The 12,984-nt window shown below is 42.8% G+C and overlaps 2 protein-coding genes, 1 non-coding gene and 1 pseudogene across 4 annotated transcripts in view; 2 read left to right on the forward strand and 2 right to left on the reverse strand.

Moving 5' to 3' along the window:
- Positions 1-6,752, reverse strand: part of LYSMD2 (LysM domain containing 2) — a 28,934-nt gene extending 22,182 nt beyond the window's left edge. Inside the window, exon 1 of the mRNA XM_087427263.1 lies at positions 6,566-6,752. The gene's annotated coding sequence lies outside the window, so the exon portion shown is untranslated. The remainder of the gene's footprint in view (positions 1-6,565) is intronic.
- LOC147917553 (uncharacterized) lies at positions 6,577-12,184 on the reverse strand (annotated as a pseudogene).
- TMOD2 (tropomodulin 2) overlaps positions 6,914-12,984 on the forward strand; it is a 45,409-nt gene continuing 39,338 nt past the window's right edge. Inside the window, exon 1 of one of the 2 annotated variants that reach the window (XM_087427246.1) lies at positions 6,914-7,000. The gene's annotated coding sequence lies outside the window, so the exon portion shown is untranslated. The remainder of the gene's footprint in view (positions 7,001-12,984) is intronic. The other variant, XM_087427252.1, reaches the window with a different exon arrangement.
- LOC147917554 (U6 spliceosomal RNA) lies at positions 9,141-9,246 on the forward strand. Its single transcript, XR_015551831.1, has one exon. It is a non-coding gene; the product is annotated as a U6 spliceosomal RNA (small nuclear RNA).

Here is a 12,984-nt window from a genome sequence, read left to right on the forward strand (position 1 = left end):
TTGCATTGAATCTATGGGTCAAGTTGGGAAGAACTGACATCCTAACAATATTGAGTCTTCCTATCCATAAACGTGAAATATCTATTTAGATCTTCTTTGATTTTTTTTTAAAGATTTTATTTATTTATTTATTTTTCCCCCAAAGCCCCAGTAGATAGTTGTATGTCACAGCTGCACATCCTTCTAGTTGCTGTATGTGGGACGCGGCCTCAGCATGGCCGGAGAAGCAGTGCGTCGGTGCGCGCCTGAGATCCGAACCAGGGCCGCCAGCAGCGGAGCGCGCGCACTTAACCGCTAAGCCACCGGGCCGGCCCTTCTTTGATTTATTTCATCAGAGTTTTGTTGTTTCCCTCAAAGAGATGTTATACATACACCTAAGTATTTCTTTGTTGTTTTGATGCTAATGTAAACGGTGTTGCATTTTTTATTTCAAATTCCAATTATAGGAAAGCAATTGACTTTTGTATATTGACCTGTATCCTACAACCTTACTATAATCACTGATCAGTTTCATAAGGTTTTTTTTAATGATTCTTTGGGATTTTCTACATAGACAATCATGTAATCTATGAACAAAGACAGCTTTATTTTTTCCTTCTCAATCTTTATATATCTTACCCCTCCCCTTCTTGTCTTATTGCATTAACAAGGACTTCCAGTATGTTGACTAGGAATGGTGAGTAGAGACATCCCTGTCTTTTCTCAGATCACAGGGGGAAAGCATCTAGTTTCTCATCATTATGTATGATGTCAGCTGTAGAGTTTTTATAGATGTTCTTTATTGTATTGAGGAAGTTCCCCTATACTGTATTCCTAATTTTCTGGGAGCTTTTTATCACAAATGAATGTTGGATTTTGTCAACTGCTTTTTTCTGTATCTATTGATATGATCATATGATTTTTTTCTTCTTTAGCCTGTTGATGGGATAGATTATATTAATTTATTTCTTGAATGTTAAACTAGCCTTGCATACCTGAAATAAATCCCACTTGGCCATGATAAAAAGATAATTCTTTTTATACATTGTTGGATTCTACCTATTCATATTTTGTTGAGGACTTTTGCATCTATTTTCATGAGATTATATTGGTCTGTAATTTTCCTCTCTTGTAATGTCTTTATCTGATTTTGGTATGGTAATGTTGGCCTCATAGAATGAGTTAGAGAGTGTTTCATCTCTTTCCATTTTCTGGAAGATTATAGAGAAATGGTATAATTTCTTCCTTAAATGCTTGGTAGAATTCACCAGTGAGACCATCTGGGCCATGATAAAGCTAATAAGGATGAGAGCAGAAATAAAGGAAATAGAGACTAGAAAAACAATAGAGAAAATCAACAAAACCAAAGGTTAGTTGTTTGAAAAGATCAACAAAATTGACAAACTGTTAGCTAGACTGACCAAGAAAAAAACAGAGAAGACTCAAATTACTAAAATTAGGAACAAAAGATGCGACATCACTACTTGTCTTACAGAAATAAAAAGGATAATAAAGGAATACTACGAACAACCGTATGCCAACAAACTAGATAATTTAGATGAAATAGATAAATTCCTAGAGAGACACAAATCAGCAAAACTGACTCAAGAAGAAATACGTAATCTGAAGAGATGCAGAACAAGCAAAGAGATTGAATTGGTAATTTAAAATTTTTCAACAAAGAAAAGCCAAGGCACAGATGGCTTCGTTGGTAAATTCTACCAAACATTTAAAGAATTAATACCAATCCTTCACAAATACTTTCAAAGAATAGAAGAAGAAGAAACACTTTCTAACTCATTCTATAAGGCAAATATTACTCTGATACCCAAACTAGTCAAAGATATCAAAAGAAAAAAGACTACAGACCAATAATTCTTTTGAATATGGACACAAAAATTCTCAAAAAAGTACTAACAAACCAAATCCAACAACATATGAAAAGGATTATACACCATGACCAAGTGGGATTTATCCCAGGAATAAATAGTTAATTTAACATCTGCAAAATCAATGTAATACACCATATTGATAGAATAAAGGGAAAAAATCCACATGATCATCTTAACAGACACAGAAAAGGTCTTTGATGAAATCCAAGGCCCTTGCATGGTAAAAAGCATTCAGCAAAATAGGAATAGACAGGAAATTCCTCAAACTGATAAAGGGTGTTTACGAAAGGATGTCATCAAGAAAGTGAAAAAGAAAACAACCCACAAAATGGGAGAAAATGTATGCAAACCACATGTCTGATAAGGGATTTATAACCAGAACATACAAAAAAACTTACAGATCAATAATAAAAAGACAAAAAACCCAATTAAAAAGTAGGTAAAAGATTTGAACAGACATTTCTCCAAAGAAGATACAAAAATCACCAATAAGCACATGAAAAAATGCTCAACATCATTAGTCATTAGAGAAATGCATATCAAAATCACAATGGGATATCACTTCACATACACTAGGATGGCTATAATTAAAAAAAGACAGACACTAACAAGTGCTGGCAAAGATATGGAGAAATTAGAACCCTCACATATTACTGGTAAGAATGGAAAATGGTGCAAGTACTTTGGAAAACAGTTTGGCTGTTCCTCGAAATGCTAAACATAAAGTTACATATGACCCAGAAATTCCACTCCTAGGTATATACCCAAGAAAAATGAAAATATGTCTATACAAAAACTTGTACACAAATGTGCATAGCAGCATTATTCATAATAGTCAAAATATGGAAACAATCTAAATGTCCATCAACTGATGAATAAAGAAAATGTGGTATATCCACACAGTGGAATGTTATTTGGCCACAAAAAAGAATAAAGCACTGACACATGCTACAACATGGATGAACCTTGAAAGCATTATGTTAAGTGAAAGAAGGCAGTCATAAAAGACCATATGTTGTATGATTCCATTTACATGAAATGTCCAAAATTGGCAAATCCTGAGAAGATAGAAAATAGATTCGTGGTTGTCAGGGTCTGGGAGTGTGGGAGAAAGGGAGAATGGACTGCTAATGTACATAGGGTTTCTTTTTGAGGTTTTGAAAATGTTCTAATTTTAGATTGGGTGATAGTTACATAACTCTGTGAATATACTAAAAACTATTGAATTGTACACTTTAAAAGGGTGAATTTGTGGTATATGAAATATATTTCAATGAAGCTGTATAAAAAATGTAGAGAGAATGGTTTAATAAAGCTGCATCACTCAGCTTCAATCATTATCAGCTCATGACTAATCTTGTTTCATCGATACTGCCACCCTGTCACCCTGCCACCCCTCTCACACTGGATTATTTTAAAAGCAAACCCAGATATTATTTCTTCTGTAAATATCCAATTTTTTAGTAATATTCAGTAGTATCTCTCCAAAAGATAAGGACTCTAAAAAAAAAATAACATGATACCATTATGACATCCAAAAAATTTTAAATAATACTTTAATATAATCAGATATCCTATTCACATTTCCCCCAATTCTCTCATAAACGTGATTTTTTAACAGCTACTTCATTCAAATCAAGATTTGGTTACTTGTCTCTTATGTTTCTGTATATTTGTAAGCTCTCCCTTTTTTATTTTTCCTGCAATTTATTTATTGAAGAAATGGGTTGTCATGTCTCACTGGCCAGAACTGGGTCACGTGCCCACCCCTTATCTCTCACCAGCCACTCAACAGGATCCTATTCCCCTTGCCCACGATAGCTTTAGGAGTGTATCTCTGAAATTATAACAGGATCACCCTCCCTAATGGGTGAACACTTGTGTAGGCTTTTGAAAAGAGGAAGGAAGAGGGTGGAATGGAAGTTGAGTAAGCAAGCAACAGTATCTACTGTTCTACTACATGTTCCTAATGAGGTATGCTACATTTTCCGTTGGGAATAATGAAAATATTGCATTACAACTGCCACATAGAATATCTCACAGTTTACCAAGTGACATTTACTGTTGATGTATCAGCTTCCTCATCTGCACAGAGAAGAGACTAGACAAGATGATCTGCAAGGTCCCTTCCAGCTCTAGGACTTCTGTTTCAATTTTACATTTTCATTTTCCAAAAAGCAAGTTGAAAAGTTAAACCTACGCGATATGGTTCAGAAATGGTGATGGGTTTAAACTGATAAGTCATAGGCATGACTGACATCCTTTTCTCCCTCAAAAAATTTTAGACACAGACATTAGATTTAAAGAACTAGACAGACTAGAACTGATAACGTCTTTTCATTAGGTTTTAACATTAAAAATAGAAAGGTTAAGGGGCCAGCCCAGTGGTGTAGTGGTTAAGTTTGCACTCTCTGCTTCTGCGGCCTGGGGTTCACAGGTTCGGATCCCAGGCTCAGACCTACACACTGCTTATCAAGCCATACTGTGGCAGGCGTCCCTCATATAACATAGAGGAGGATGGGCACAGATGTTAGCCCAGGGCTAATCTTCCTCAGCAAAAAAGAAGAGGATTGGCAACAGATGTTAGCTCAGGGCTAATCTTCCTCACAAAAAAAGAAAAGAAAAGAAAAGAAAGGCTAAGTAGTCTACCTTCCTCAACTCATCCATTAACACCTACTAGCTTCTAGCCCTGATGGCACAGACAGAGATTGATTACAAGTTCCTTTTCACAACTCTTTTTTTAGTTTGGCGTCAACATCCTCCCAGAGCTCATACATGGCTCTGGGACTGTCAGATAGCTCTTGTATCTCTGCTTTGGCTGCCAGCTATGACTTTAACTTAAGAAATCACTTCCATACCTGCTTCCTTTCAGTCTTTGTCTAAAGTAATGTTCCATTCATTTTACCACACACAGACATTTTCCTTGTGAGGAACCACAAGGAAACAAAGAGAAAGATAATACACTGCTGAGCATCTTTGCTAGATCAAACCTTTGCTACTCTTTCTTCCAATCTGAATAAAATTGCTTTATCATTCTCAGCTTATGCCTACCATCAGCTTTCTCTGGGAAAACTGCTGGCTTGATCTGTAAGTAGTCCCATTCTTATGTAACAGAAGGCTATGACTGTGACAAATGCACAACATAAAGTCAAAGATACGGTGTCTGTTACACAGGACATTTGGAATAACAAATGTATAGGAAAACTTGGGAATGTGATTTAAGCTGGTTTAGCCATATCTCCATTTCATTTAACTCTTTCCAGCTCAGATTTGTCATTCTGGTGAGGAAGCCCTGGGTGCAGTCCATGGAAGCAACTGGGTGCAGCTGATGGTGGAAACCACACTGGTCTCTCAGACCACAGCTCCTGTGTGCCATTGTGCATCATGCTAGTTCCAAGAGCCTTAGAGAATTAACTTTATCTTCTGATTCAGGGAAAGGTATGGGCCTGTTTTGAAATGTACAAAGGAAAGACAGTGCTGAGAGAGCTCTTTGGGGGAAGGGCTAGAGTGTTCAGAGTGGAAGGAGAGAAGATAGGCTTAACAACCAGCTGGATGACCTTGAACGAGTCATAACATCTCTCTGTGTCTCTCAGAACTCTGACTGAAGAAAAATTCTCACTCTGCATCTCACAAGTTGTTGCAAAAATCAAGAATATGAATAGAAAAGTATTTTCACAAATGCAAAGTGGTGTTGTTATTTTTAATAATGGAATTTCCTCTGCAGCACCTTTTTTTTGGCCACATGATTACTGTACAGGTCATGTCAGATTACAATGCTGTTTCACCTCCATTCACCCTCTGCCTGTTTTAGACAGAGATTACACCAGCAATGCTGCGTCCACCCCTTTGGTTCATTTTCCTTCCACGACATCTCTAAGATGCAAATCTCACCATAATGTGAAACACTGCATAGTAGACACTTACAAAACTCAACATACATTAAATTGTCAAGATAAGTGCTAAGCAACAGTTACACTAGAAGTACGCAGCAAAGGTTCAAAAAGGAGAGAGACCACATCTAATTAGAAAAAGCTTCTGGAAGGTAACCCCATTCCACTACGTATTTTAGTAATTTCGGTCTTTGTCCTATGTCACCCCACCCCACTTCCATGCTTCAGAGACAAGACAGTATATTCTCTATCTTTGTAGCCCAAGAACATGGCAGAGAGGACATCTCAGTGTTCAGAAAGGAAGTGAACTGGCTAAACGGCTGACAGCAACAAGCCCGGTGGGTTTTAACATTTTTAACCCAGCCCAATGAGGCCCAGTTATCTTTAGCTTAGTAGTATATGTAGGACTTTCCAGGCAGGAAGTGTGCCTGAGAACGCCCTTGTAACCCCCAAGGAAGGAACCTTTACTGAGGATGTGCTAAGGGCCAGACAGAGGTGCTTTCACGTAGGCACCGAATATGCACTTAGTCCTCACAACATGTCTTCAAGCTGTAAACCTATTTTACAGATGAGGATGCTAAGGCTCGGACAGGCCGAGTTGTCCAGTCTCATATCTAGTGCAGCCACCGCCTGTGCGTTGGCTCTCCAACACCTTCATCCCAAAACTGTAGATCAGCTAAATCCCACCTTGCTTACCGCCCTCCCCCTAGTCATCTACCCTGGCTACTCCTCCTTTGCACGCCCCAGCCCCAGGCTCGCGGAAAACCTAGGTCTTAAGGCTTCCACGTAAAGATGCTCACTCACCCAACTGCTCCTCACAAGCTTGAAAAGGCTTTGCCACCCACCCTGTCAGTAGCCCCGAGTTTCTCAAAAAAGCCTGCACGGCTTTTTCCCAAGGCTGAGGTTCTCCTCGCCTGCAGGGCGGTCACGAGTTCGGAACACCGATTCCGGGCGAGGACACCTGCCGCGAGAGTGGCGGGGGGTGGGGAGCCCCAGCGCGACTGCGGCGTCCGGGGAGGGGGTCCCGCCTCCGCGCGGCCGCGGCGCGCCGCCCGGAACTACGCTTCCCAGCCTGCTCCGCTGCAGCCGCGCGCCCCCGCGCGGCGCCCGGCCGGGAGCCGCCTGTTGATCGCCGCGCTCGCCTCGGCCGCGGCGCCGCCCCTGCTCGGCCGCCCGGCTCCCTCGGAGCTGACGGACTGACGGCCCGCGCCGACGGCTCCGGGATGGGCGCACGGACGGGTGAGCGCGCCGGGGTGGGTGGGGGCCGGCCCGGGCGAGGCGCTGTCTGCAGCCCCCGGCCCGCAGCGCGGGGGTGGCCGCGCCCTCCCTGCGGGCTGGAAGATGCTCCGCGGCGTGGGCGCTCGGCCCGGCGGGCGCGCGGAGCGCGGGCTGCCTCTTGCCTCCCCGGCCCGGCGGGCGGCGCCCGCCGGTGTGGCTCCCGCGCCCTGCACTGCGGCTCCGCAGCCTCTGCAGCTCGCCGGGCCGCTGCAGTGAGGGCGCGGTCTCCTCTCCTCCCCGAGCTGCGGGGCTGGGTCTTTCCGTGCTGCGCTTTGTTCCCCACTTTCTCCTCTCCTGTGCACGTTTGGCAAGCTCCTGGAGCCTGATGCCTCTCACTGCATCGTAAAAGCGGGCGACGGGAAGGGGGGACTCCGGCTGGTGTGTTTTTCTCAGATCCCTGGAGCTGTCACCCGCAGGGCGTTTCAGCCTCCGAGAAAGCAGCATTCAGAGAGCGGCCTCGTGCAGGTCCTCGAGACCCTTATTTTTTTCCTGATTAAAGTAATGGTAGCATGTGCTCTCTTGAGTCGTCCTCAATTTTCTGTTGACTTGCAAAAATGAAGATTGATTTTAAAATAATAATATTAATAAAAGGCTCCTAATGGGCATTTTTACTTATTCAAAGGTGGGAAGGTGATGCAGGCAACATGCAAATTAGCAATGAAGGAGGCCGTGAATGCTATGGCTTCATCTAGCTCGCTACACCTCCGAATCACAAGGCACTTGGGAAGGGAATGAAAAGAACATCCGAGGAGGTATTTTTAAAACCGGGTTCCTGCCCTAGCTCTACCGTTAAGGAGCTGAGGGAGTCTGGGCAAGTCCTTTCATCTCCCTGAGCCTCTTTCTCCGTGTAAAATGGGGGCATTTGGGCTAAACGATTTCTAGACCTCTGTTCTTCCAAGATTCTTTCATCAGGAAACTGAAGAGATGAGGGTGCTTCTGTCCAGCACCATTACAAAAAGCTTGATTGTGACAGAACGAGTGGCTTTACCTTAGTGAGGAGGAGAGATTTTTCAGAGCTTGGGCAATCTGATTTTTTAAAAAATAAACTGATTTCCTCTACTCTCTTCAATCTAACCCAATAAATATGCATTATAGCCATTTTAATTTTGTAAATTACTGTTAATTGGTAGGCAACAGCATGTGTTTTTTGTTTGTTTGTTTTGAATGTGCTGAAGGTGCTGTGGTGAGATCAGCAGGTGAAGGGAGAAGGAAATGGCTCCTGGGGCTGGGCGGGCTTGGGCAGATGTGGTCAGCCGGGAGATGGGAGGAAGCCCCAGCGGAAGAAGCCAGAGAGTATATACTCTGAGGAAAGAGAGGAGGGGCACTGATGGGTGGGTCATTGTTTGAATAATAAATAGACAATAGAAGGAATGAGAGAACCAGAAAACCAGCGCTATGCAAACCCCACCATAGTCGATTCAAGCAAGGACTCAGCTGTGGATACAAATCCTTTGAGTGGAAGGTGGTTGGAGAAGAGGATTTTCACATTGTTACAAAGTATCTCACCATAGATTACCTAGGGAAAATGTGTCCCTACAATGGGGCGATGAGAGGTCAGCACTTTAGCCTAGTGGTCAAGCTTACCAGCACTTATTATCGGTCTCCTGTTGGGATGCAATGAGAAGGTCATAACTTCACCTATGTACTGTTCCTGCCAAAAAGACTGGAGGGGGGGGTGGAGACTGTTGTAGATTAAAATACTTAGGTGATGTAACAATCTGTTGGGATGTGTGAACTTTGGATCCTAGATCAGAAAAAAATAGCTGTAAAAGATGATTTGGAGACAAGTGGGGTAATTTGAATGTGGACTGCATATTAGATAATGTTGTGGAATTACTGTTCATTTTCTGAGGTGCAGTAGTGGTACTGTGGTTATGTAGGACACTGTCCTCATTCTTTCAAGATGTGGGTGTTAAAGGCAAAGTCATGACGTCTGCAACTTTCAGCTGGTTCAGGAAAAAAAGGTATAAGGTAGAGGCAAGCTGAGGAATGTAGCAAAATGATCACAGTTGATGAGTCAAAAAGAATGGTATACAGGAGTTTGTTGTACTATTCTCTTACCTTTTCCATAGATTTGAACTTTTTAAATAAAAAAATTGGGGTGCTCGCTTCGGCAGCGCATATACTAAAATTGGAACGATATGGAGAAGATTAGCATGCCCCTGCGCAAGGATGACACGCAAATTCTTGAAGCATTCCGTATTTTTGATGGCAACTAAACTTTTGATGGGGAACACGCTGTTAATATAGTGATATACACCTGAAATTTATACAATATTGTAAATCAATGTTACCTGAATAAAAGATTTAAAAAGAAGAAGAAGAAGCATGAATGGGATTGGAGGGAAATTAATTGTCTGCTCTTTCTGGGAGGTAAAAAGAAACACCCGAACTGTAACCTGCAAGCCCTGCCACTGCGGCTGAGGGCCAGTGACCCCAAGGGCTGCCCAGGTGGGCTGTCAGCTGCCCCTGGCCTGGGCACTATGGTCTGAGTCTGTGGTATAAAGAAGGGCTACTAAAAAAAAAATGGTGGAAGGTCAATAAAATAAATAAGTTAATAAAGAGAAAGGATTGTAGAGGACTGTGTGGTTAGTGACAGAGAGCTGCAGTGAATCTATGGGGAACTCACAGTGACTCTGTGGCTTCAAATTCCCAAAATTTGAATCCTGTTGGAGATGTGAGTGGGGTCGGGGGAAATTCCCTTTATTGGTTCATCTTGGCCACTGGCAATCATTTATTCGTAAGACACTCCATCCCTAATTCCAACCTCAAAGTATTAATAATTCCCAAACTTTAGAAATTCTAGCCGTACCTGAGAACCATCCTAAAGTGTGGTCCCTTTCCTCTCTACATCCAAGATCTGTGTCAGTGTCAGAAGAAGTTCCAGGTGGTGGTTCTTTTTATTTTGAGTTAGGGGAGTGTTGGGGAAAGAACAGATCCAGCTTTTTGACAGAACAGAAGTTGTGGGGTTTCCTCTCATTCTCTTTATGTATGAATCACAAACAACCAAATGTTTTCCATATAGACTATGTGTGGTTCAAAGAGGTTCACAGAAGGCACGTGCGGAAGAGACTTCCTGTTACCAGACCAAGAAGACAGAATCAACTCTTAAGATAAACACTTAATTTTATATAAAACCTTTTGCTGCAAGGATATTTTTGTTATACCTGAAATATCTATACTTCTGCTTTTATGTTTTGCCCTCCTGTTTAGGCATCAAAGCTGCCCCATTGATGATGTCTTTCATGTTTGTTGCCAGTATTCCTGGATTTCCCTCATGACAGCTGAGTGGAGTGGGATGAGAAAATCAGCTCTGGAACTGTGGTAACAGGAGATCAGGAAACAGGAAATAGGGCCAGTCATGCCAAGCCTGGACGTGAGGAGAAAGGAGCAAATCTGGGACACCAGTCCTAAGAAAGAACCAAGGGCCCTCTTTTGAGGGTGGTTGGAAGGGTCTGGAGTCTAGTGAGCTGGGCTGCTGTTCACCCTGTATGTGGGGGGACAGCCATCCCCGTTTTTATAGCTGACAACCATTCTGACTGGGCAGTGCCCATTCCATATTAGTTGCTAAATATTTTGCATATCATCTTGGTGAGCAGTCATGAGTCAAGGTGCACATAGCACCCATAAGTCATAACAAAGCATTGGTCAAAACCTAGCTGGGGTACAGATGCCAGAGAATGAGACAAGATAGGTGGGTCAAAGACCACATAAGCAGGCAGAAGCCAGGAGGGCACGTGAATCAAAAGAGAAAGAGCAGGGAACGCATGGTGCCAGTCAGGAATTGAGAATCCCATCGCTTCCCGAAGGCAAGATGAAGGGATGTGGCTAGAACCAACAAACAGTTAAGAACTAGAAAGTCGCAGATACCCAAGTGGAAGGCAAGGAGCTAGGCAGAGGTCAAAAAACAGGAACTCCTCAGAAAACAGAGAACAGGGCAAGACAGAGGGATAAGGCAGCAGAAGGAAGGAGGACCCGCCAAGAAACTTAGAAACCAGGTGGCAGTCTGGGCAGACCGTAAGACTGCCATTCAAAAGAGCTTCTGCCTGAGCCGGGAAGCTTCTTGGCTACTTCCTGCCAGGTGGAAACCTATCTCATACTTTGGCCAGCCTATACATGGCAGCTTGCTACACCTAGTAACGCTGACTCAGGACTCTTATAGGATGCTGCCTGTCCATATTCAACAGATCCTGACAAGGATAACAGGGAACAAATACCCCAAATAGAAGATTATTCCCAGACCAAGGACAAAAGAGAAATGGCTTTGACTGAGGGCTTGCGCGTCCTAATCACTGCGCCTAGCACACACATTATCGCATTAAGCATCACCGCCACCTTCTGAGGTAAGTACTGTTCTTTGCCTGTTTTACAGAGGAAAGAACAGAGGCTTGGAGAGGCTGTCACTCGCACATGGGTCTATAACCATCAGACCCAGGGCTGGTTAACTCCAAGGCCTGTGCTTTTAGTCTTTTGTGCTCTTCTGAACCTGGAGGGAGGTGCTCACTAGTGGGAGCATTGTTTTAAAAGAGGACTGTTTTCCAGCTCAATTTTAGCTCCGGCAGCTTTTGTGTTGTGAGATTGGGAAATTAAGAACAAATAGTCTCTGATACGAACTCTTCATTCTGGTCTGATCTGTTTCTTATCCCCTTTCAGCTTGCTCCTTCCAATTGCCTTGCCATATTTTTTGCCTGAAGTTCCTTCTTATCCTACCCCATTCCCTGCCCTTCATCTCCTGCAAGTATTTCCCAGAATGTGGCAGGAGCCATTTGGTTATTTGAAAAAAGAAACAGACTTGACTGGGCTGTCTTCAAATAGCTCGATTCCAAAACACAGGCTATAGCTGTTACATCTCTGCATTTGCCCACAGTTAGAAAGGAGTAAAATATATAGGATCAACTCATGTCTTGTTGGAGGATTTATTGATATGCTGATTTTGTTCTAATTTACTAGTTTTATAAAATGTAAATTTGGCTCTTGTGCAAATTGGTTCCCTGATTATTTTAAAATTATTATGAAATATTGAAGATTTATAATAAAGAATAATAAGTTCTCACTTACCGACTCCCCCACTTGGGTAGTTGAAGCTGAGTCCCCCTTCTCCAGTCTGTCCCCCTTTCCTCCCAGTGTGGTGTCTCTCCTTTCCATGAGCGGTCCTTTGTAACTTTCCTAGATCTGTGTGTACTCCAAAGCAATTTATGGCACTGTTTTGCCCATTTAAAAAACTTTTCACTGGGTTTTTTAGAGTATTTTTTGTTTACTCTTTTGTAAAAACGAGTCTCTGGTTTGGTTTGGGTTTAATAAATAGGGCTGCTTGTTTTGGCTTTGGTTATAAGTCTTTGTGTGTAGGCAGGGCCAAAGGCTGGGCACTTCGTGTTGTATCTGATTTTCCTCTTTCATACCAGGGTTATACAAATAAGGTAGTGGAAAGAGAAGTAAAGAAAGCCCCACTCCTTGTTTTTTCCTTCCCAGGGCTCATATCTTCGGATAATAGGAAGTTATTTGAGGGCCTACATCATCCTTCCTTCAGCTCAAGTCCTTACTCCTATTTTCCATTTTTCTAACTGGCTGGATGTCCTCGCCCACCTGGACTCCGGGAAGCCTCGTTTCGCACTTGCTTCATTCCAGTGTGTACATTAGTATCTTGTTGCATGTTGAGTGCTTGCCACGGGATAGACACTCTGCCGGAGGTGAGGCCGCAACAGTGCTTTGCAGACTTTCCACTGCAGGGTCGCTAACAGGAGGGGAGGACAGATGTGAACCCTTGTGGGGCCTGGGTGGGTGAAAGCAGGCCAGCCAGGAGGCAGAAATCGGCGATTTGACTTTAAAAGCTATGTAAATGCTGTTTTCTTCTCCACAGTATATCTATATTTGTTATTAAAAAATAGTGACTAGCTTCCGCCAAGTCTTCAAGTCAAAGCTGTGCTCCAGGAGGATGCACCATTTTT

Source organism: Ceratotherium simum, chromosome 3, assembly GCF_057802395.1.
Source record: "Ceratotherium simum simum isolate JZ-2026a chromosome 3, ASM5780239v1, whole genome shotgun sequence".
Taxonomy (NCBI): domain Eukaryota; kingdom Metazoa; phylum Chordata; class Mammalia; order Perissodactyla; family Rhinocerotidae; genus Ceratotherium; species Ceratotherium simum.